We start from the raw sequence: 22964 nt of genomic DNA, 5'->3' as shown, positions 1-22964 counted from the left end.
TGATAATATAGGAATGGAGTCTACATAACCTGGCAGTTATATGACTTCAACAAATAATGAATCCTGCCTACTTAGTTCCAAGGTGAAAACTGCAGTAAACGCACCATTTGCTGCTAGCCCTGAATGAGGGTGGGTTAACTGCATTGGCTCAAACAGTGCTGTGTTTAGGAGATTTGAAGAGATGAGCCCAGGTTTGACATGAACAGTTGTTCACTCTGAGTAAAAGTAGAAACGGTATAGCACTGATTTTGTTTTAGACTCTCACACCGTGTCCTGCTACAGGAATTAGTTAAAATAGCAGGCTCATACTGAATGCTGCAGAGAAGCCTGGGGAAGTGGCAGAGTTAGATTGCCGCAGCAGTGTGATATTGGCAAGGAATTTTAATAAGATTTAACCAGAGATGATGTTACAACAGATGGCACGTAATCTAAAAGATAGATGGATATTTGAAAAGTTAAAGGCAAATGCAGCACATTTGAAAGGGTTTGACTTCTTATGTGCCCTTGGCCATTGAAGTTCAATACCTTGGACAGGATGATATGAGGAAAATAAAGGCTGTATAAACTATCTATCTGATCTCAAAGAGCTAAATGGAAAGTTGACTATTCAGTCATTTGATTGGATGTCTTTAAATGAGGACTGGCATGAAGTGGTTTAATTAAAGCACACTCTCCAAGAAAACAGGTAGTTTTAAAGGATCTGAAATTTCTTGCATTTTAAAAATCAAACTAAGGAAATGAAAATGATGTTGCTGAAATGAATTTCCCTGGGGGCACTTTTCACTCTATTAACTATGATTATCAGCAGCACATTGATTATTTATGATGGAAATATACTACTTATAATTTTATGCTATATTTAATTGACTAAACTTGTACATGTTTACCAAATAATTTGAAGAGACAGTTATGGTCACTCAGAACCTGATGTGATATTACTGATGTCAATAGCCATTTTCCCCACAGACACAACTTGGCATAAGAGCCCCAGCAGACCAGGTTTTACTCTGTTTGGAATTTAGACCACTCTTCATAAGTGTATTGTTAGAAATGATGTGCACATACCTAATTGTACTTACAGCCTTTGAGTTTATATATCTTTAGGATAACAATGTCAGTATTCAAATTGTCTACAATTGATTTTCATTTAAAAGTGTTTCTATTGACTATTAATAAAAGGGACTTTTCTTTGAGTTAATAACTTTAAAAGATATTAATTTCTTCACTTTTAAAGTGGGAAATTTGAATCAAATAAGATGTACATTTGTTTTGGCTCTGCCATCTGTATTCCTCTAAGTGTGAATTAGCATTATTAATTACTCTATGGTAAAGTGAGTTTACATTTTTTGATGAGATTATATTTTTAAATACCTACAATATTAAGTCAACATTTACTAAAATTAATTACCTACAAAATGCTAGGCCAGTGTTTCTCAAAGTGTGGTCTCCTAATTAACAACATCAAAATTATCTGGGAACTTATTAGGAATGCAGAATTTCCGGCCTCATTCCAGACTTGTGAGTCAGAACCTCTAGGGGCAGGTCCTGGGAATTTGTGTCTCTCTGAGCCCTACTTATAAAAAAAAAATAAAGACATATATATACTTATGTCTTACTCATGTAACCCAGTTATAAGCTGGTATCTCTTTACTCCCTCTGGGTGATTGTGAGGCATGCTAAAATTTGAGAACCACTATGCTGGGTGGTAACTTGGTTAAATATCAGGAAAATGGTTTTTACTATATACAATTACATATATGTTACATAATTAAATTCTCTATTTTTTCTTTGCCTAGATATTTTAATGTAAGTAGTACTACATATCAAAGATTTATGCAATTATTTAGTACATCTTAAACCTAGATAAGAAGCTCTATCTTCCAACAGTTCCATTTCAAACTATAGCTCTTAGACGTTAAATAGTGTGATGAGAAAAACACCAGAGGACTTATCTCTGTTGTTTGCTCACTGTGTGACTTAGCAACACATCACTGATCCTCTTTGATGTTCAGTTTCTCATCTGTGAAATAAGAGGTTCCTTGACCTAAGTCAGGGTTTCTCAACTCTGCTACTGACTTTTGTATCGGAGATTCTTTGCTGTGGAGACTGTCCTGTGCATTGTAGGATTCTGAGCAGCATCTTGGTCTCTACCCTGAAAGTGCCAGTAGCAATCCCCAGTTGTGACAATCAGAGATATTTCCAGACATCGACATCTGTCTGTCTCCTGAGGAAAGAATTGCTCCCGCCACATTTGAGAACCACTGACAAAGGTTAACTCCCCTATGAAAAGTTGTGTTAAACTAAATAATGCAACAAATGTTGCATATTTCTCCTTCTGGAAGCAGGCAGTTTAAAAATTACAAATAAATAAATATATGTCTTACCTAACCCAGGTATAAGCTGGGATCTCTTTGCTACTTTGAATTTGTAGGTGTGATTTGCTCAAATATTTACCAATTCCACTGTCAGTTTATGTCCCAAACCCTTCTTGCAACTTCTGAAGGATTTGACATCTTATATCATCCTCTGTGTCTTAGAGTCCTGGTTCCATGTATATACTTCCTCGCCATTCTCCCATGTGACCCAAATTCCATCTGTCACTAGATTTAATACTTTTCATTAAAGATGTGGGCTTCTCCCCCTCATTCTCTCTCCTCCTTCCCCTGTTTCTGCTCCTCATTACCTCCCCTTAAGACCCGAGCATGCCAAATTCTTCTCCTCTTAGTACACAGAGTCATCCAGCTTTCCACAGCTCTTCTATCCAGATGCAGACATGCCCAAACTCATCAAAGAGTTTAGACGATGGCAAGCCTTCAATTTAGGACCACCCACTCTTCACAGAAGGCAGAGAAACAGCATATACTCATGAAACCATTAAAAAAAGGGCTGGAAGAAATATTTAACTTCATTTTTAAATCTATGGAAGTCATACTAATGATTGCTCTTGGCCCTTAAAATTACACGTGTGAAACGCTAGAGTCTCAGAATTTTAAATGACATCTTTACATGAATTTTTACCTTAGACCTCAGACCTTTACCTTAGTAATTCAGTCTGGACATTTCTGGAACTCGTATGCCTGGTAAAATCAGACAAGCTGCACACACACACGTACACACACACACACGCACACTTTTTTCTAAGAGTTAAATATTATTTTCAGTATACTGTCCTACAAATTCAAATTAAGTATTATTCTAAAATATCTATGAATTAAGTAACTTAATCTAAGATATAGGTCCCTATATTTCTATTAATCAAAAAACAATAGCAGCTTATATTTGAATGATTATATCTGTATTTCCAAGTAATTTTATAGATATGATCCTTTCTGACTCATAGAAACCCTAGTTCCCATTACTTTTATCATCTTACAATAAGAAAATAAAGCTCAAGACCTCCACATGCCAAATCCACTTCTCTTTCCACTATTCTACAAGGCAAGAATCAATAATGTACGTAGTTTGAACACATTGGTGAGTATCACTTCTAAGTGATTTTTGATAGTGACCTATCTCAAGAGTCTTCCTGTGCTAATTCCTTCAGAGTATATAATGGCTGATCTATGTTACTAATGCTTTGCTTTAATTCCTAGATTAATGCATTGTCCCTGACCTACCACACATTTATTTATATAACATGAATAATTGATTGTTTAATATGTGCTACTGAAGTTCTTATGGAATGATTTCAACACACCATTTATTATACTAGTTGGAGTCCCATATGTTATTGCTCTCAAAAACTCCATGAAGATGGGATTATTTCCCTCCTAAGAGATAAGAGATTGGATTCAATTTACCTAAACCTGAGTGTTAGCAGAGTTACCACATTGGCCCCAAAGGGACCACCTCTTTTCATTGGTATACCCTAGTGTGTGGCCCATAGAGAGTCTGAGTAATTGTTCATTGAAGAAGTACTGAATTATTGACAGTGCCACCTAGTTCCTTTATATTTGGGACTTTACTTCATAACGTTATTCACCCTAGTCAATGAAGTAGCAATTTTCACATGAGACCTAGAAGAAGAAAAAATCAAATTCTGCTGAAAGGAAGAGGCACATTTGTTTATGGCTGCAGTACCTTGGAACTCTTTGCAACTCTCAATTGCTATTGCTACTGTCTTTATTTCACTCCAGAAAATCCTTTTGGGTTAGATGCAGAAACAGTCTCAGGCTTAAAACCTGAAAAATTATTCCCAACATCAAGTATGAATTCCTCCTTTATAATATAAATGTCCCAATCCCTGGATCACAAAGTCACTTCCCCCATTATTTGGGCTTAAGGTAAATACCCCAAGGACAATTTGAATGATATTGTATTCCATTTTAGAATATTAATTCAGAAAAAAAATATTCAAAGCTAATTTAAACACATCCATAGTAAATGCAATGAATTTCAAATGAACTGGGGTAAATATGTATATGTAAATCCCATTTTTACTGAAATTGTGACTCAGTTTATTGGTAAAATCTTATGTTCGTAGTGGAAGTTTTTGACTGACATTCTAGAGTTAGGTGTTCAAGTTCATTGTCAAACAATCCCTTCCTTACACCGGTTAGCTCTGTGATCATAATCAATTTATTTAACCTCGACGAAAAATCTCAGTTTCTTCAGTGGCCAAATGAGAACCATAATACCACTTTCTCAGAATTTAAAAGAAATCATATATGCCAAATGTTCATTACAGTGTTTTTCACATATTAATTGTTCATATATGAAGAAAATAATGGTTTATAATAATAACAATATTTGGCATCCTATACTCTCGAATATGTTAGGCTATCTCAGGGAGTCCTCCTAGTATCTTCTGAGCAGCAACTAGGGCATTCATATCAATACAAGAATCTTGGGCTCAAAAGATGCTGCAGCCAGGAATTTGTGTTCAAACCTGAGTCAAGAGCTGCTGGTCAGGTAGGAGAAGGCAGACCAATGATGGATGATTACCTGGACTCTCTCACTCTATACCTAAAGAAATTTTTGCAAATACAACATCCTAAAATAAATAGGCTGCCATATTTCCTTTTTATTTACTCATTTTTTTTCTAAAATATCAGCCCTGTTCTTGACAAGTTATATTATAAGGGTAAATAATTCTTTGAGAGATTTGAAAAGCCCAGGAAAGATAGACTTTTTTTTTTTCAAAATGAAAAGAATAACTATTCAGGGAAAAGTTAAGTATTACTGGGAAACGAACATAAATTTTCACTGATTTAAGTTATTTTAAAAAATAATTCAGACCTACAGAGAAAGCCAAACAAATTTTTACCAAAATAAGTTTTATCTGAATTAGAAGATTCTTCAGATTTTTTCTAATTATAATATTCTATGTAAATAAGTTTAACTCTGCAATGTGATCTTTCAAATATCAAACAAATCCAAGATAATTAGATTTAACACACCAGTTTTATGTATATGTTGGTGATTGAGAAAAATATGCGACTGTTAATATTTTTGTTTTCACCATTTGCCTTAAAATGCATCATTAGCCACACGTCTCACGATCTGAAACTTGTTTGATAAATATGCTGATTTTTAAAAATTAATCCTTATTTTGTTTTAAATGAAATTATAGTTCTCTAATAAAGTGGCATTATCTTTATTTTTTCTGATGTTTTATATTCAACAATGAATATAGTGAAATAGGATTTCTAAAAGTTGTCAGTGTTCTGTTGGGATTGCTTCATTTGGGGATGTAAGGAAAGTAGAACAAGTGCCCATATTCCATTTGAAATTTCCTAAGGAATATTGCTGTGATCATCTCACACTGGGAGAAGGGAAGGTGGCAGTGGAAGGAAGAGTGTTTATATTTCAAATGTACAATTTCTAGTAAAAGCATTAGAAGTCACTTTATATTAGTGAACACAACCCAGATACCAAAAAAATAAATAAAAGGTTTTGGGTTCAGCCCTCAGATTGATAATACTTTCTAGCCATTAGCCAACCCTCCCACAACTACACCCACCTTGTCTAACTTGAATTTTAGGAACAATTATAAGGACACTACCATTATCAGTCAGCACCCTGACGGGAAATAAATGGCCCCCTCAAACTTATGGGAAGAAAATACAAAATATTTGGTTTTACTTCTTAGCACCATATTCTCCTGGTTTCCTCATAAATACAGTTCCATCTTTCCCTCTTTAGCAAGTGTGCCAGTCCTGTGCAATCTGGCCATCTACCCACCTGTCCAAACTCAAGCCGCTTCCACAGATCCAGCCCTACATCTGTCTACACATCTCCTCTCCATGCGGTGCACCCCCTCTTTCTCCTCCACCTTCTTTGCATGCTTCCTAGTAAATACCTTAGGGAAACTCTCAGGTGAAATCAAGACTTGGCCTAAATTCTACCTCCCAGTTAACAAGTGATAATTCCTAGTGATGGCAAAGGTGTAGGAAACTTGTACCTTATGCTGTTACTGGAATATAAAATAGTGCCACATCTTTGGAGGGAAGTCTATCAATGTTTCCCATGTTAAAAGGCACATACCCTTCCACCCAGCAGATTCATTTCCTGAGAACGTATCTTACAGAAAAACTTGCACAAGTGGGAAATGCAACTGTAAAGAGATGTTTATACCAACATTGTTTGAAATAGCAAAACAAAACCAAAAAACAAAAAGGAAATAGCATAAGAGAATCATTTGAGAATTGATTAAATACATTTTGGTGTATCCATCTATACACATAGGAAATATTCTTTTATAACAAGAGAACATATTAGAGATAAATTATGTAAATCAGATGAGGTATAGAGCTATATATATATGATGCGTGCTATTTCTGAAAAAAGAAAAATATAAGACATATATATTTCAGATGTTTGGATATATTAAAAATATCAGAAAACATTCAAAAGAAATTAGTGATTGCCTAAAAAGTGATTGCCTCTGCAGGGGGAAGAGAAACTGGAAAGTTAGTTTTTAAAGTGCCATGCTGACCAATTGGCATTCGAAATATGACTTAAAGAGTAAGTTAGGCATTTGCTTGGTGTTTCTAAGTCAGGGAGCACAAGCACATATCCAAAAGTGAGTGAGAGTGCCCAGGAAATGGTAAGAAGAGCAGAATGGCTGATTTGCAGGTTCTGGATGAGAGGGAAGTCAGAGGTGGGCTTAAAGAGCTAAGCGGTGAAGGTCATGGCAATAGTACTCTACAACTTTGCTTCTCCACTAATGTGCACAAAGGTTACCTGGGGATCTTGTTAACATGCTCATTCTGATTTAGCAGGTGTGGGGATTTAGCAGAGTCCCCATTTTCAACAAGTTCCTAAGAAGTGATGATGCTGCTAGTCCACTGCCACACTTTGAGAAGCAAGGCTTTGAAACTTAGAAAATATCATGCTTTTGTGTGGCATGTGTCTTCACAAACATCAAGCAGAGCCAGAAAGCATTTGTTTTTAGAAAATGAGCTGAGAAAAAAAAACACCTCATTGACTATGATGTTTGCAACATGAAGCTTTGCCAAAGCAATCCTGCTGTCAAATGTTTGTGATCAGCAGTTCTGCTGTGTTAGCTTTTTCATTTTTAACAAATTTAGACTTCTGGAGACTAACGCATTGCCAGATTGAGGCAGGCTTCTCCCCTCCACTACTCATGTACTTAGTTTATTTGTTAACTGGGTAAGAGTATTTCCAAACATAGCTACATTCTTTCACATACTGTGGAAAATAGAAGAATTCGAAACAAGTGAGAAGGAAGAATTGCCATCTGCCACCCTCCCACCCTGACACACACTGCCCCCTGACGCGTTTGACAGAAATGCAGGCTGTAGCTCTATCATACACCTAAAGCCTATCCTCATGGGCCACATGTAGAAATGCCTTTCCTATGTGAGCATACTGTGCTGTAATCCTGACCTGTAAGGAACAGTCCTGTCACCTCTCATTTGTTTGCCTTTGAACCTGAGTCTCAGAGACTTGCCACCACCATGATTTTAGTAATTTGATATTGCAGAGAGTTTTATATGAAACAAGACAGTATGGCCTTATCGTATGATTAGGTACTTTGGAACAGATTGCTGGTTTCAGAACCACACTTAATCACTTCCTTACGGTGTGGCCTTGGCCAAGACACTCACTATTCTGAGTTTTAGTTGCCTCATCTACAAAGTCATGATGACCATAGGACCATACATAATAGTACCTCTTTCATGAGATTGCTATGAGGTTTCAGAGTCCCAGCATTTATTAAGTCCTCATTAAATATTAGCAATAATTATTACTTCTCTTAAATTATTATTAGAATTGACTTGAAAATAGTAATGTTTGAATATCAATGTATTTATTTTTGAGTATCTACCATAACTAAGCACTGTGCTAAGGGTTAAAGTATTAAACACAATCTTTTATCATAAAGATTTTGTTCATCTCTGTAAAAAACTTCAAATATATGCATTTGCTTTTTTAGCGAAGAGAAAGAAGTATTTTTAGGGATAAGATGGGAAACATAGTTCTTTTCCCCACTTCCTGCCAGCCCTTCAAATCTGGTAACCTTACAAATCATCCTCCCCACGTTTGCAAAGGAATGGGTGTTATAATTAGGAAGGGCTTATACACAAAACAGGTTTAAAGGAGCCAAAACATAATGAGGTGACATCCAGGGACTTCTAACAGTGGGGAGGACTAGCTGGGCAACTGGAAAGAATAACATACCCAGAGCTCAGCAAGGGCTGGAGCCCCGGAAGAAGGGCTGCTGGCAGGAGCTGCACTCCTGGGATCGCAGGCCAGGGGAAGGGAGTGTTGGCTGTGGTGAAATGTGGGTCAGATGTGGGAAAAGGGGAAGGTCAGGGCAAGACTCTCAGCCCCCAAAGGCCACTTTCCATGGATTGCATAACTTGGGAGCCCTTGTCCATTGGCTTCCTTTGGGCTCAGCCTAAAGCAGACATTAGCAGGAAATCGGAGAGAGTCCCCCATCACATCTCACTTTCTAGCCTCCACTTTCGCTATTCCTCCAGCTGGGGGTCATTCAAAGCTCCAGTTCTCATTGGGATCTGGTGTTGCTCTTCCACTCCTTTTGCCTGGAATGGTATTTCTTGCCAGGAATGGAGTTGGCTCTCTCTACTGCTAGTTCCCAAGTGCTTCATCAACCATCTTTACCTACTTGAAAATAGTTTCCCCATAAATTATTTTCATTTAACCCCTTTTGGGTATAGCATCTATTTCCTACCAGGAACCTGACTGAATAATTTTAAAGCAACAGATGTTTTAGCTCTGGTTGTGGTGCTGGAGAGAAAAGACATTGGGCAAATGGAGATATGGGTGAAGGTACTACTGTCCCAGAGAACAAAGAGCAGAGGGATAAGAAAAGGGGAGACAGAACATTAACAAACAACTGTGAGTGTTTGTATAACACACACTCATCTCTCTATATAACATTAAAAATAACAACCATGTGAAGTAGGGCAAATGATAGCTGAGATTCATCCTTACTGAAGTCATGGAAAGATCCACACTCAGCATTTGCTTAGTTGTAGAAAGAGTAAAGGGAGTAGAAATGCAACTGGTTACATCCCATATGCATTAGTTAAAGGGGTGCAGACCCAGAAGGAATCCTTACCTGCTATATTCAGCCTGCTTTTCCCCATAGAGGGAAGGAATACAAGTTACTTTGATGTAATGATGGCAACCAGAATGTAAAAGAGACTTTTAAAAAGACCTAGTGGGACATGAGAACCAGTCCATCAGTCTGAGCTTTATGTATCAAGTGCAAATACTGAGACAAAGTGAGTCTATCACTTCAACCTCCCATAATGAGCAGAGGAATCTGTTTGCCTTTGTGAGAGTGCAGATAAACAGGTATTGGAGACAGCATGTAAGCATGAGAGTGCACCTGCCCAACACCTCTCTCTCACACTTGCAACCACAGAATCTCAGGTGTGGGCAAGACAGCTCAGTGCTCTGCTATCTCATATGAATAGCAGAGATCCCAGAAGAAGCAACTCAGTTCACAGGCCCCCAAATTTCCAAGACATTCCAGGAGGACTAAGCTAAATATAAATATCATCTGACTGTCTGTGCACCTTTTTCCCATTCACTTGCCTATCTTTTAAAGAATGTGAGTTCCTGAAGTAGGTAGGTCCTAACCATCTTTGTCTGTTATTTGGCCTATGGTAGAAAAAAAGATATAATCTCATGTGACTTGTATAAGTTTTTCATTGATTTCTGAAGATTAGAACTGCTTAGGGATGTGTCAAAAATGTTAATTTCCCTGAGAAATATGGTAGGACCTAATTCTAAAGATACTTGTAAACTTTATGGATGGCTTTGCTGTGGTTCTGGCAAAGTCAATGAATGGCTTTCTGCCTTTGAAAGAAAAAGATGTTGACAAGAATCCTTTAGGGGAACAGAAACTACATATTTGCTTATGCTAAGTTATAGCAAAGTTCAATTTTATTCTGTAAATAAAGAGTTGTCTTCATAAATACCAGGCATTTCCTTTAGTATAAGCAAAGTCTTCTTCCTAAAAAAAAATCCAATTAAATCTCTTCATTAGGTAGGCAAGTGATATGGTTGATTTAAAGATATATTAAAATGGCAAATTGGTATTTGGGTTCCAATGTGTAATCAATCATATTTTTTCTTAGTAATAGCTTTAGTTGATTCATCTTTGCAAAGGAAGGGGATTGCCAAATGAAGTAGATCAGGTAAGAACCTAAGCATTATGCTTAATAGACTTAAGAGCATAGGAAAGAGCACATGTAAGCACAGAATAGAACCCAGAACTACTGTTCTTTATGATTGTTCATGCAGTTTATTTACATTTATATTTCTTTTCTCTCTTTATCCTCCTGTGGCTGTGGATCTGGGCATAATGCTTTAAATATGGTGATGTACCTTGATCTTGTCTCAACAGCCAAAGCTTTGTGAAGCCTTGATACATTTAAAGGACAGGTATAAAGATCAGGCCGGTGAAACATTAAATGTTGTTTCCCTATGTGAAAGATAACTGTCATATAAGTATGGTTCATTATGCTAAAGAAACAGAAAATACAATTTCAGATTATATTTTCAGCCTTTCAAAGAAATTATAGACCTTCAAGCTCATTTACTTCCTAGGCATTTCCTGGGGCTCTCTTTAGGCCTACATTCCTGAAAGCTGACAACATCATATTCTGCCCCAGGGCTCATGCCCTTGAACTTGAGCACTTTGCGGTTAATATTTAAGAACAATGTGTGGAGCTAGACTGAAGGACGGTCACTTTCTTTATTCTTTGCTAAAACCAATGTTGGTTGGTCCATCACCTTCTCAAACAGTAACTGCAGTCATACCCTTCATCCCATCCATCTCTCTGTCAAAACATGAGTGGAAATCAATCGTGGCATATCTAGAAATACTTCACTCACTTCCATTTTGCTGCTTATGTGCTGATGCACCTATTCAATATTAATTTCCTCTGTAGTTAAACTGTGGGAAAACCTGAATGGACTTTTTGTGGTACAAAACTATCTATGTGACCTTGGACAAGTCACATCATCTCTCTGGGCATCGGTTTCCTCATATTCAAAATAAGCATCCTTGTCTGGATGATCTCTGAGAACTTTCCAGTTCCACAATTCCTTAATGATTAGCAAAAGCATATCCATAAAGCAGAGATAATAATTTATGTCCATTGACATTCTATTTTTATAAGATTTCCAAAGTTATTTTATCCCATGTGTGGGTTTTGTGGAATTCCATTCTGGAATTTTTATCTATTAGTACTCCGCAGATGTTATCAGTTCATATTCAGAAGCTACGTTAATTCAACGACAGACAGTAGGATATGTTTGAGAAACAGCAACAAGAAAAATAAGACAGAGTTCTTGCTCTCAAAGACATTACTGGGTGGGGTCAGGCAGCAGGGAGGTGCGCAGATAGGGGGTGAAAGAAGATGTGCGCAGATAGGGGGTGAAAGAAGATGTGCGCAAACAAGGGAAGGTCTTCTAAGCAGAGGAAATGAAGGGAGCAAAGCAGTGAAGGCATGGTGGCTTTGGGCTTGTTTAGGAAAAGGCAAAGAGTTTGTTGTTATGAAAAATGACATTTTTGTGTCATCTTCAGTAAATATTGATAATGTACTCTTACGCATTAGCTGAAGAAAAGCAGACAAAAAACAAATCAGGCCTCCAAATAATAAAGGATTGAAAATATATACAGAGCACTGAAGTGATTTTTAAAATATTGTTTGGTTGATGGTATAATAGAGGAACAATGATATTATTTAAAGTGATAAAACGTGATTTTGTAATTTAATATTCATTTTGAACCTATGTTGCAATGCTGATCTCATCAGATGCTTTACGTTTCTATATTTAATTTTGCTTTGAGAGAACAGGTTCATGTATTCTCTTGTCCATAAAACCTATTTATTTGGTTTGGGATTACCATTATTTCCTTCTCCAATACCAATGGCTGCCCAGGTAATTGAAAGGAAATTGCAGTGAATCTTCCTACAAGGAGTAACTGCATCCTTGAAAATGATCAGCTGTGGACTTATAATTAAATTCCAGCTTCCTGTGCCTTGGATGGAATAGCAGGGAGGGCATGAGTACTTGGGGCCTGGTGATTTCCATCATAATTCCACAGCCTCCCTCCTTTATCTCTCACTTTAAATTACTGCATTGGGGTAAGGTAAGAAAAGTCCAAATTACTCTTTCTTTTTCACTATGAGACAGAGAAAGAGAAACAGAGAGAGAGAGAGAGACAGTTGGGAGTAATTTTAGTGATTTTTAAGAAACTTTCAATAAAATTTTAAATAGTTCTATGTGTGCCCACAAACACACTAATTCTATAGATTCTTGAGAAATACTGTAGAGTCAAACCTGTAAAAAGAAATTTCAATTATATAGGCTCATTATATTACAAGTGACTTAAAAAACAGCAATCTATGAGCCAAAAATTACAAGCCTATAACAACTTTGATTGAGCAAATTCCAGTTGCAAGGGATGGAGCAAGCCCTCAAATATTTTTATGTCATGTTTGAAAAAATAACTGATTATTCATTTGTTTTTTGTTTTTTTTTTTTTTCATTTGTAAGATGCATGGGCTTTACCACACATTCAAATGTTAACTTTAGTACCTATAAGGTATTCTAAAAACAGCTGGCCAATATTTGCTATCAAGATATCGTAACTTTGAACTTTCTGAAAATCTAGGTGGCTCTTGTCCAAAAAGAGAGTTCTCAATTGCAGTTTCTGCATTTATTTATCTAATAGGTAAATTCCACATTCATTTCTGGCTCATTTTCAAAAGGAAAGGTTAACCTCAAAAGATATGAGTTCATTATTTTCAGCTAGGAAATGGTTTCTATTTCTAAAATAGTGGCTGCTAAAGACACAGTGTTAGTAAATGCTTGGGTGAGAGCAAGAAATCGGGAGTAAATATTTGCAAAAAAACTGCACTTACAAAAAAGTTAATGGGAAATTCACATTTACTAAGGCAAAGATTTGAAGTAATAGATGATATTTACTATGGGATCACATTGGTACTGAGCTTTGAGTTTTCCAAGCACAAGGGGAAAAGGCCACGATTTGAATTAGGTAATGGCACAGTGGTTCTGTGGATTTTAAAATCATAAGATCTGGGTTCAAATCCTAACTCTGGCCTTTGCTATCTGTGTTGGAATAATTCACCACTCCACCAAAAAGGCTACTCCCACCCAGATGTTGTGTGTCATCACCACTAGCTACTCTGGGACACCACATCAAGGTACCTAAGTTCATCTCTAGCAACTAGGGTCTGATCAGTTTCCTTTGAGAAGGAGTGCGGAGAGCTCAGCTTCACGTCAATGAGCATAAATTCCCAAACACATTTCAGAGGAATCTTAAAACATTTTCTTGGCTGTGCAGAAGCTTTTTAATTTGATCAGGTCCCATTTATTTATTTTTGTTGTTGCTGTGATCGCCTTTGGGGTCTTCTTCACAAATGCTTTGCCTAGGCTGACATTTGTAAGAATTTTTCCAACGTTTTCTTTTAGAATTCTTATAGTTTCATGCCTTAGGTTTAAGTCTATTATCCACTGTCAGTTGATTTTTTTGAGTGGTGAGACGTGCAGATCCTGTTTCTGTCTTCTACATGTGATTATCCAATTTTCCCAGCACCATTTATTGAATAGGGATTTTTTACCCAGTGTATGTTTTTGTCTGCTCTGGCAAAGATCAAATGACAATGTGAGGATGGTTTTATGTCTGTGTTCTCTGTTCTGATGCACTGATCTATGTCTCTGTTCTTGTGTGCCAGTCCCATACTGTTTTGGTTACTATAGCCTTGTAGTATAGCTTGAAGTTTTCTAAATTGATGCCTCCTAATATGTTCTTTTAACTTAAGGTTTCTTTGGCTATATGTGGTCTTCTCTGCTTCCAAACAAAGCATAGAATTATTTTTTCTAGATCTGCAAAAAGTGATGTTGGTATTTTAATAGGGATTGCATTGAATCTGTAGATCACTTTGAGTAGTATAGACATTTTAACAATGTTGACTCTGGTGAGCCATGAACATGGTATATTTTTCCATCTGTTTACATCCTCTGCTATTTCCTTCCTCAGTGTTTTGTAGTTCTCACTACAGGTCTTTCATCTCCTTGGTTAAATATATTCCTAAATGTTTTCTTTTCTTTGTTGCTATTGTAAAAGTTATTGAGCTGTTGATTTGGTTCTCAGCTTTACAGTTGTTGGCATATATGAATGCTAACTGATACAGCACAGCTAAGGAAACAATCATTAGAGTAAACAGACAACCTACAGAATGGGAGAAAACATTTGCCTTCTATACATCTGGTAAATGGCTGATAGCTAGAATTTATAAATAACTCAAGCAAATTAGCAAGAAAAAAATCAAACAATGCCATTAAAAAGTGGGCAAAAGACATGAATAGAAACTTTTCAAAAGAAGATAGACTAATGGCCAACAAACATATGAAAAAAATGCTCAACATCTCTAATCATCAGGGAAATGCAAATCAAAACCACAATGAGATATCACTTAATTCCAGTGAGAATGGCTTTTATCAAAAAGCCCCCAAGCAACAAATATTTGCATGGATGCAGAGAGATAAGACACTTATACACTGTTGAGGGACTGCTGATTAGCACAACCTCTATGGAAAGGAGTATGGAGATACCTCAAAGAATTTAAAGTAGAACTACCATTTGATCCAGCAATCCCACTACTAGACATCTATCCAAAGGAAAAAAAAAAGACATTTTATAAAAAAGACACCTGCACTCGAATGTTTATAGCAGCAAAATTCACAATTGCAAAGATGTGGAAACAACCCCAGTGCTCACAATACATGAGTGATTTAATTAAATGTGGTATATGTATACAAAGGAGTACTACTCAGCCATAAAAATGGTGAACTAATACCTCTTGTATTAAACTGGAGGGAACTGGAGACCATTCTTCTAAGTGGAGTATTACAAGAATGAAAAAACACACACTACATGTACTTACCAGTAAATTGGAACTAATTGATCAACACTTATGTGCACATATGGAAATGACATTTATCAGAAATCAAGCAAGTGGTAGGGGGTGAAGGGGATATACTAACACTTAATAGTACAATGCACACTATCTGGGAGACAGGCACACCTATAACTTTGACTCAAACAGTACAAAAGCAATTTATGTAACCAAAACGTTGGTATTCCCATAATATTCTCAAATTAAAAAAAAAAAATCTGCCTTAAAATGCAAATGTCATTTATAACACTGAACAAGGGAATCCAGAATTCAAAATATAATAATTTGGCCATTACTTTGGGAAATTTTTGGCCAAAAATCAAGGACAATTCTCTTCTCTCTGTCAGGCCTGAAGTTAATTAACAAATTCTCTTTATAAGGTAGCTAATAAAAGGTTCCAAATTCCAAGCAATGGACATCTGAAAGAATGTTTTTGATAGCAAATCACCTCTATTTTCCAAGCAAGAAAATATTAAATAATATTCAAATATTAATCACACTAATTCTTTGGCTTTCTAATGTTGAGGTAACTCTCTCCTTGAACTCTTTCAAGATTCTAATAGCAACAAGAGACTTTCCTACATGTCTTATAACTGACACATAAAAAGACGTGGCACAAATTTTTCCACCAGAGCGACTTCATTTCCTCTTTAATGCCTAAGATCTATTGACAAAGATAATATCCCATTGCAATATTCCCTTTTATGTTTTGGCACTGAGCAGTGCAACGAACAGAGCTGTAACAAAGTAACACCCAAATTCTCAGGACAGCGAGTCATGCAAAGAATAAAAGACATCTTATGCTTTCATTCTCTTTCCCTTGTTATAAACTCTTTTATAGAAAAGGCACAGCTCAAGCCCCTTAACCAGTTTAGCCGGTCCATGCATTCACAGTTTGAAGTATTGTCAACTAAGATAGGACCAGTAAATTCTTTCCACCTTCTGAGACAAGATTATAGAGCGTCTCCTGGAATGGCTGGCTTTTAGGGTGGGGGAAGAGGAAGGAAATTACCTTTTCATCATTTGAAATTGGAAACATAACAATGAGAAAAGACAAAATTATCTGTCAATAAACTAATCTACCACACAAAGGTAAATGTAGAGTTGGTTCCACAGGGAGTTTATTCTGGGAGCCCAATAAAATTGTACATAAAATTCTTAGCACATGCTCAAGTGTAATAGAAATATGAGGTAGCACAGACGTTTCATTTTAATTTATCTTTTGCCAACTTTTAAAAATAAGTATGCAGTTTAAGTGTATACTACACTATTCGATAAAAGTCTCAGATTTTGCCTTTATTCCAGGCCTTAAAGAAAGAATATTTAAAGTTGTCAATGCTTCAGCTCTGATGAATGAAATGTCTGTGTACAGAATGGCGAGCTATTAGTTAACAATACACATCGGACTGTGGGGGGATGTCAGTCTTTTCCCAGAGTCTGTATGAGAACAGCCATTTATTCTCTCATGCTCAATGCTTTCAACTTAGCAAATGACCATATTCCATAAAATAGAACATAAAATTTTTTTATAATTAGCAAAAGAAAAAAAAGACTGTGCCTACTGAGAAAATAAGAAAGACATTAGAGAAGAAAGAATATTTGACCTAGGATTAAGAAGAAAAAATTTCTGATCTATGCATTTAAAGCATTGATAGAATTTGCCATGTATAGATGAGTGAAAGGTCTGTCAAGAGAAGTGAAAGTTGTGAATGAACGTATGGAGGTGGAAGGAAGGGTGGTGTGCACACTGAAAACAGCATGCCTTTCCATTTGCCTGACATGTTGTTGATGGAAATGCCACAACTGCAGGATTTTGACATGGTTTGTTCACCAATGTAACTTAGATACCTGGAAAAATACCTGGCATATAGCATGTGCTCAAAGAAGTAAATAAATAATTGCCAAATGCCCAGAATATAAGCAATACTTGATAAATGCAGTCCTTGCAGCTTTCTTTCTTTCTTTTCTATTTATTTATTTATTTATTTATTTATTTATTTATTTATTTATTTATTTATTTTTGAGACAAAGTCTCAGTCTGTTGCCCAGGCTAGAGTGAGTGCCATGGCGTCAGCCTAGCTCACAGCAACCTCAAACTCCTGGGCTCAAGCGATCCTTCTTCTGCCTCAGCCTCCCGAGTAGCTGGGACTGCCGGCACACACCACCATGCCCAGCTAATTTTTTATATATATACTTTTAGTTGTCCCACTAATTTCTTTCTATTTTTTTAAATAGAGACAGGGGTCTCCCTCTTGCTCAGGCTGGTCTCAAACTCCTGAGCTCAAACGATCCGCCCGCGTCAGCCTCCCTGAGTGCTAAGATTCAGAAGTGAGCCATCATGCCCAGCCTTTACAAGTTTCTTCAAGCTAGTGAACTAGTTAGGACTCCACAGAGTAATAGAAACTAAGTTCAATTAAGCAAAAATGGAGTTTATTTGGGTCTAACATGGAGCTCCAAATCAAGAAAGTCTCTGGATCGTGGGAAAGACTGAAACCAGAAACAGGAAAGTCATTGAGAACTCAGTGAGTTTTCTGGCTCTGCTTCTTTTCACTACTTTCTCCTCCACATCTGCACAACTGCTTTCTCTCTGCATTCTGGCCCACTGGGTCCTGAGTCTGAATGGCAAGGGCAGACTGACCTCACAGCTGCTGAAATCACATGTAGCATTTTCCCTTAGGGGCAGCTTCGCAGACACCCTCCCCTGCTCAGGACCTCTGCAGCCGGGAGGCCAGCTTTGCCTCTAGGAATCAGAGAAGGAGAACTGTTGGGAAACTGTTAAGAACAGATGTATTACACCTGTAGTATTCAATTAGAAAGCATTAAAGCATGTGGCCAAGGATGTTCTTATTTTGTATGCCTACACATCTAAACCTGAAATACTATTCATATGGATTGTTAGTCTGAAATTAAAAACAAACAAAAAAACCCCACTGCCTATTAGTTCACATATTTCCCTCTAACTTTTTCACCTTTAACATCCTGGTAATTATTTATCAATTATTGGTCATCTGTCTCTTCAGCTTCTTTCAACATTGCCCTGACTATCCCAGAGCCTGAGCAACGTCATTTCCCAACATCATCTGAAGTTACACTGAGTAACTTCAAATCAATGTGTTCACACTACTCTGATTGGCTTTTGTGAAAGTATCATATAGAGTATTTGAGATGGGACGGGAAATTCCCTTATTCAGTTTCTTTCTCTTATAGATGAAAAGATTGATCCATGAGATGGACTCATGAGTCCACAATTAGGGGCTAGTAAATGTCTTGTAAACATAGGAATAAAAAAATTACATTCCTGTGATTCTAGAACAAGAAAAGAAAGATGGACTTTTACGTATGTAGCAAAGAACAACAGATCATTTTTAGGTTCTTGGAACCAACAACCTTAGTTTTATTGCTTTGCAAATTATTTGGCCTTGAATAAATCTCCATAAGACTCAGAAAGCTTCAATATTCCCAATTATATAATGGGAATAGTTATAATAATATTAATAGTGTCTATCTCACTACTCTATAGTAGAGAAAAATTCAATGTTGAAGTTGATGTCATTTAATAAATGGTTAAGTATTAAAATGCACACAATTATAGTTATCAATAATAAGTGTGTTCAGTGCCAAAGGGAAAACAACCAGGATGAGATAATTACTGCAAATGACTAATCTACACATAGTTAATTGTGCATTCATGCATGACCAAATGTTAAAGAGTAATTCAGTTTTAAAATACAATATATAACATAGAAAGCTCTACTGTCAGTCCCTGAAGTTATAAATAGTTCATCATAGATTCTCCATTATCTTAAATAAACTTAGTATGCATGGTTTTTCGTAGTTCTATCCATAGGTAATATGAAATTGGATTCAAAATATATAGTTGCTTACTAAAACATGTTGTTATAATTGTTAGATTGTGTCCACAAAATGGGGAAACTTTGGAGAAAAAGATAATAAAACCATAGAAATTTGGAGTGGGAAGAAAGTTTTTTAATCTCTAATTACAGATAAAGATGTGAAAATGTAAATTTCCATAGAAAAGTTCAGTGACTTTCTCAAAAGCACATGCTCTTCAGTGTTGAACTTGAAGTAAAAATCACATCTTCTCACTCTGAGCTGTTCACTATAATATAGAACCTGCTATTAAAACACAGTGTTAAACATGAATAAAATTTCAAGCAGATCTTCAATGTAAAGTCAGAGATCTGTAATAAAAAGCCACCTACTTTTTTTCTGGTGGAATAACAAGTCAAAGTTTATTCAAAAATTCTATAATTTATAAAAATAGGTGGAGCAGAGTGGCTCATGCCTGTAATCCCAGTACTTTGGGAGGCTAAGGCTGGAAGATCACTTGAGCCCAGGAGTTCGAGACCAATCTGAGCAACATACAGAGACCCCATCTCTACAAAAAAAAAAAAAAAAAATTAGCCAGGAGTGGTGGCCTGAACTTGTAATCCCAGCTACCCTGGAGGCTGAGGCAGGAAGATCACTTGAGCCCAGGAGTTCAAGGCTGCAGTGAGCTGTGATGGCACCACTGACAGAATAATGCCCTGTGTCAAAAAACAAGCAAACATACAAAAATAATTTGTAAAGATAACAATGTAGCATTATAGGAATAAATTAACATTTCCAAACAAACAAAAAGACCCAGTGAAGTTTTTTCTATACTACTTGAAAATAGCCATATTTAGTTTAAAAATTTTTCATCTTTGAGTCATTAGATGTATGATACTAGAGCAATGGGGAATGAAAGAGAAACAAGAAGTAATCGCAAGAGAGCCAAAGGGAAGAAGGGAAAAAAGGAGGCTGAGAGAAAAAAAGAGGTTGAAATCACACAAATCTGGATTGTGAGAAAATATTTAATATTTAGACACTAGATGGCGATATAATGTAAGGTGCTGTCTTGACTTTTTTTTTTTTTTTTTTAAACAAGCTATTTGCTGATTTGTATTAGGTACCATAGAGTGAGGCGAGGATGAAGCCGAGAGACTGCAGAGGTCCCTGGTGCATGTGTGTATATGTGCGTTTGTGTGTGTTTGTGTGTGTGTGTTCTGCCTCCCGGTGAGACTGCAGCCCTTGTAAATACTTGGTCACCTTTTGCAAGAAGGAATCTGAACAATTGCAACTGAAGGCACATTGTTATCATCTTGTCTTTGGGAGATGCTGTTCCTCACTGCAGATGGGTGATTTTCCTTTTAATCAGGTAAGCCATCTAATTGTTTCGTTGTGATTTTAAGCATATTCATTGCTTTTAATCTTTTGGGAAAAGAGCCCGTGGAAATTCAGTTTAGGCAGAGCAGGAAGTCCATTTTTGTATGTGTATTCAGACCAGCGGTCCCCTTCCTCTCTCTCTTCTCCTCCCCTTCTCTTCCCCTCCCCCTCCCCCCTCCTCTCTCAACCTTCCATGAACTGAAATCAGGTTTGTTTTTGCAGTTCAGCATTTTGATACAAGATGGGATTCTTTGGCCTGAAATAGCTTGGCATCTGGCCAGTTCTTGTCTGCTTGCCTTCATCCAATTCAAGGTCTCCTTTTGATCCTTTTGAAGCCCCCTCCCTCACTGCTGCTTTGGAAGTGGACTAGCTGGCTGTGAATAGAGGTCATATTGTTCTTAAGGATGGAGCAAAAATTAGATCTCAGTTTTAACTCTACAGAAGGGAAGAAGGCAGCCGGGATGCTGCCTGAGACTTGCATTGCAGGGGTATTCAGCTTCCTCCGGCAAAGGCTGGGCTTTGGGGAAGAAATGCCTCATGTCTAGGGTGAGGAGGGGACAATGACTTTCCCCCCAACTCTTACTGAACCACACTACAAAAGGAGCTTGAGGGAAATGTTAAAGAGTCCCCTTTTCCATGCAATGACGAACAGGAAAGATTGACTTACTTTTAATTAGACGGAGGTCATGCCCGGCAATGATACTGCAGATGCTTCTCGGTTCCCAGTGTGAACTGTCTTGCTTTTCCAAACAGCACAAGAAATGTTTCTGGGTGGACATGAGACTTTTTCAAACGTCTTTGTTATCAGGGATTCCCTCTCCCCTACCTATTTGAGGTATGTGATTAAAGATCCGACCCCCTAGCTGAGTTTACTTCTCGTATTTCTTTTTGTTCCCTTTGGTTACTCACTGGTGATTGTCACTCCTTTTGAACAAATTGGTCCACACAGAGTGCTGGGCAGGTGCTTTTTCACATGTCCAATGAAACGATTAAGTCAAGGCATGGTATGTTTCAGTCTATCTGTGCCTGTGACTAAATATTTCTGAAGTGCAGTAGCAAACTTGCGAATTGCCAAACACTGTTGCTATCACATCTATAAAATGTGGCTTTTTTCTCCTATGGATTTGCAGGTTCATGTGGTATTTCTGATGTGCTAGTGTAGTAACAGAACATCTTTCTCCAAAAAGCACTTTAAATTATCCCAAGAGGATGTTGCCAAGCAGAAATAGGAAAATTCCATGCTGAGGTTAGTGAGTCCTGCTTCAGTTTCCCTTGCCCAGAGCACGGGTAGCTTACCTTCCCTGCTTGCTGCAATACCTGGCACGCAGGGTGATGCAACTTGGAGCTTCCACACATTCACGGGGCGTCTGACACTTTTCTTTCCTTCTGCCGTGCCTTTCAGAAGTAGAATAACTGTGGTGAAAAACTCCTTTAAAACTCTCTTTTTTGGTAGTTGCCTTTGTAATTGCTATTAAGCATTGCATCTCTCTTCTAGAAAGAGTGTTGCAATTTAGGCCTTCCTCCACAAAGCTCCTTGAAGAGATTTTTAGATGGTGTCTATTTTAGGAACATAATGTGTAGACAGGAATGGATGGCCACAGAGATTTACGGGAAAACAATTTCGTGGAGAGGATGAGGTAACGTTATAAACCACTAGAACAGAGCACAAGTGGCTGGTTATGCCACATGAACCCACCCAGCAGTGGAATTACTTTTCATTAAACTCACTGCAACTCCTTTGTGTGGCTTTTTTTCCCCTTCCCCCTTCATACTGTTTGTCTGTTTTTTGGTTTTTGGTTTTTTTCCAAATCTCTATTTAGGAGCCCACGTTGGATTTTGCTGTCAATGCTAATAGATACCATATTTATGGCCCCCTTTTGCTGGGAAATTTGCTATCTGGAGACTTATTTTTATGATGATTTCTCTTTAAGACATGGCAAAGAGGGTTTTACCACCTACTGGAGATATAGGGGGGCACACTGGGGGTCCAGTTAATTATACAGTATTCACAGAGGCACTAGGGATCCCAGCCAGGCTTCTGCCTTACCTACCAGAGGTACCAGGACAAGCTGACAGGCTGGAGAACCGAAGTAAACTCTGTCACCACCAACACAGAGGATGAAAACCTAGGAATCTCACAGAGGAATCCAACAAGAACCACTCTAGTGCCTTGTTTAAAGGACACTGTCAGGGAATCCAGAGATTCAGAGAGGGAAAATTTATAAGAGGACAAGAGCACCTATTCTGGGAATTGCTGACCCAGAAGGGAAAATCTGGGGCTTGCTTGGTGTTACCTTTAGGACGTCACAGACAGGCAGTTCT

The 22964-nt window shown here is 37.3% G+C and overlaps 1 protein-coding gene across 7 annotated transcripts in view; it reads left to right on the top strand.

Moving 5' to 3' along the window:
* SCN1A (sodium voltage-gated channel alpha subunit 1) overlaps positions 1-22964 on the top strand; it is a 150787-nt gene that overhangs the window by 780 nt on the left and 127043 nt on the right. The window contains exon 1 of one of the 7 annotated variants that reach the window (XM_076005618.1): positions 20338-20634. The exons of the other annotated variants lie outside the window; for them this stretch is intronic. The gene's annotated coding sequence lies outside the window, so the exon portion shown is untranslated. Of the gene's footprint in view, positions 1-20337; positions 20635-22964 lie in introns of those variants that run through there. 7 annotated transcript variants of the gene reach the window in all.

The sequence above is a fragment of the Microcebus murinus genome, chromosome 8, assembly GCF_040939455.1.
Source record: "Microcebus murinus isolate Inina chromosome 8, M.murinus_Inina_mat1.0, whole genome shotgun sequence".
Classification (NCBI taxonomy): domain Eukaryota; kingdom Metazoa; phylum Chordata; class Mammalia; order Primates; family Cheirogaleidae; genus Microcebus; species Microcebus murinus.
The sequence above is the reverse complement of the archived record's forward strand: the minus strand, read 5'-3'. Positions and strand labels throughout refer to the sequence as shown.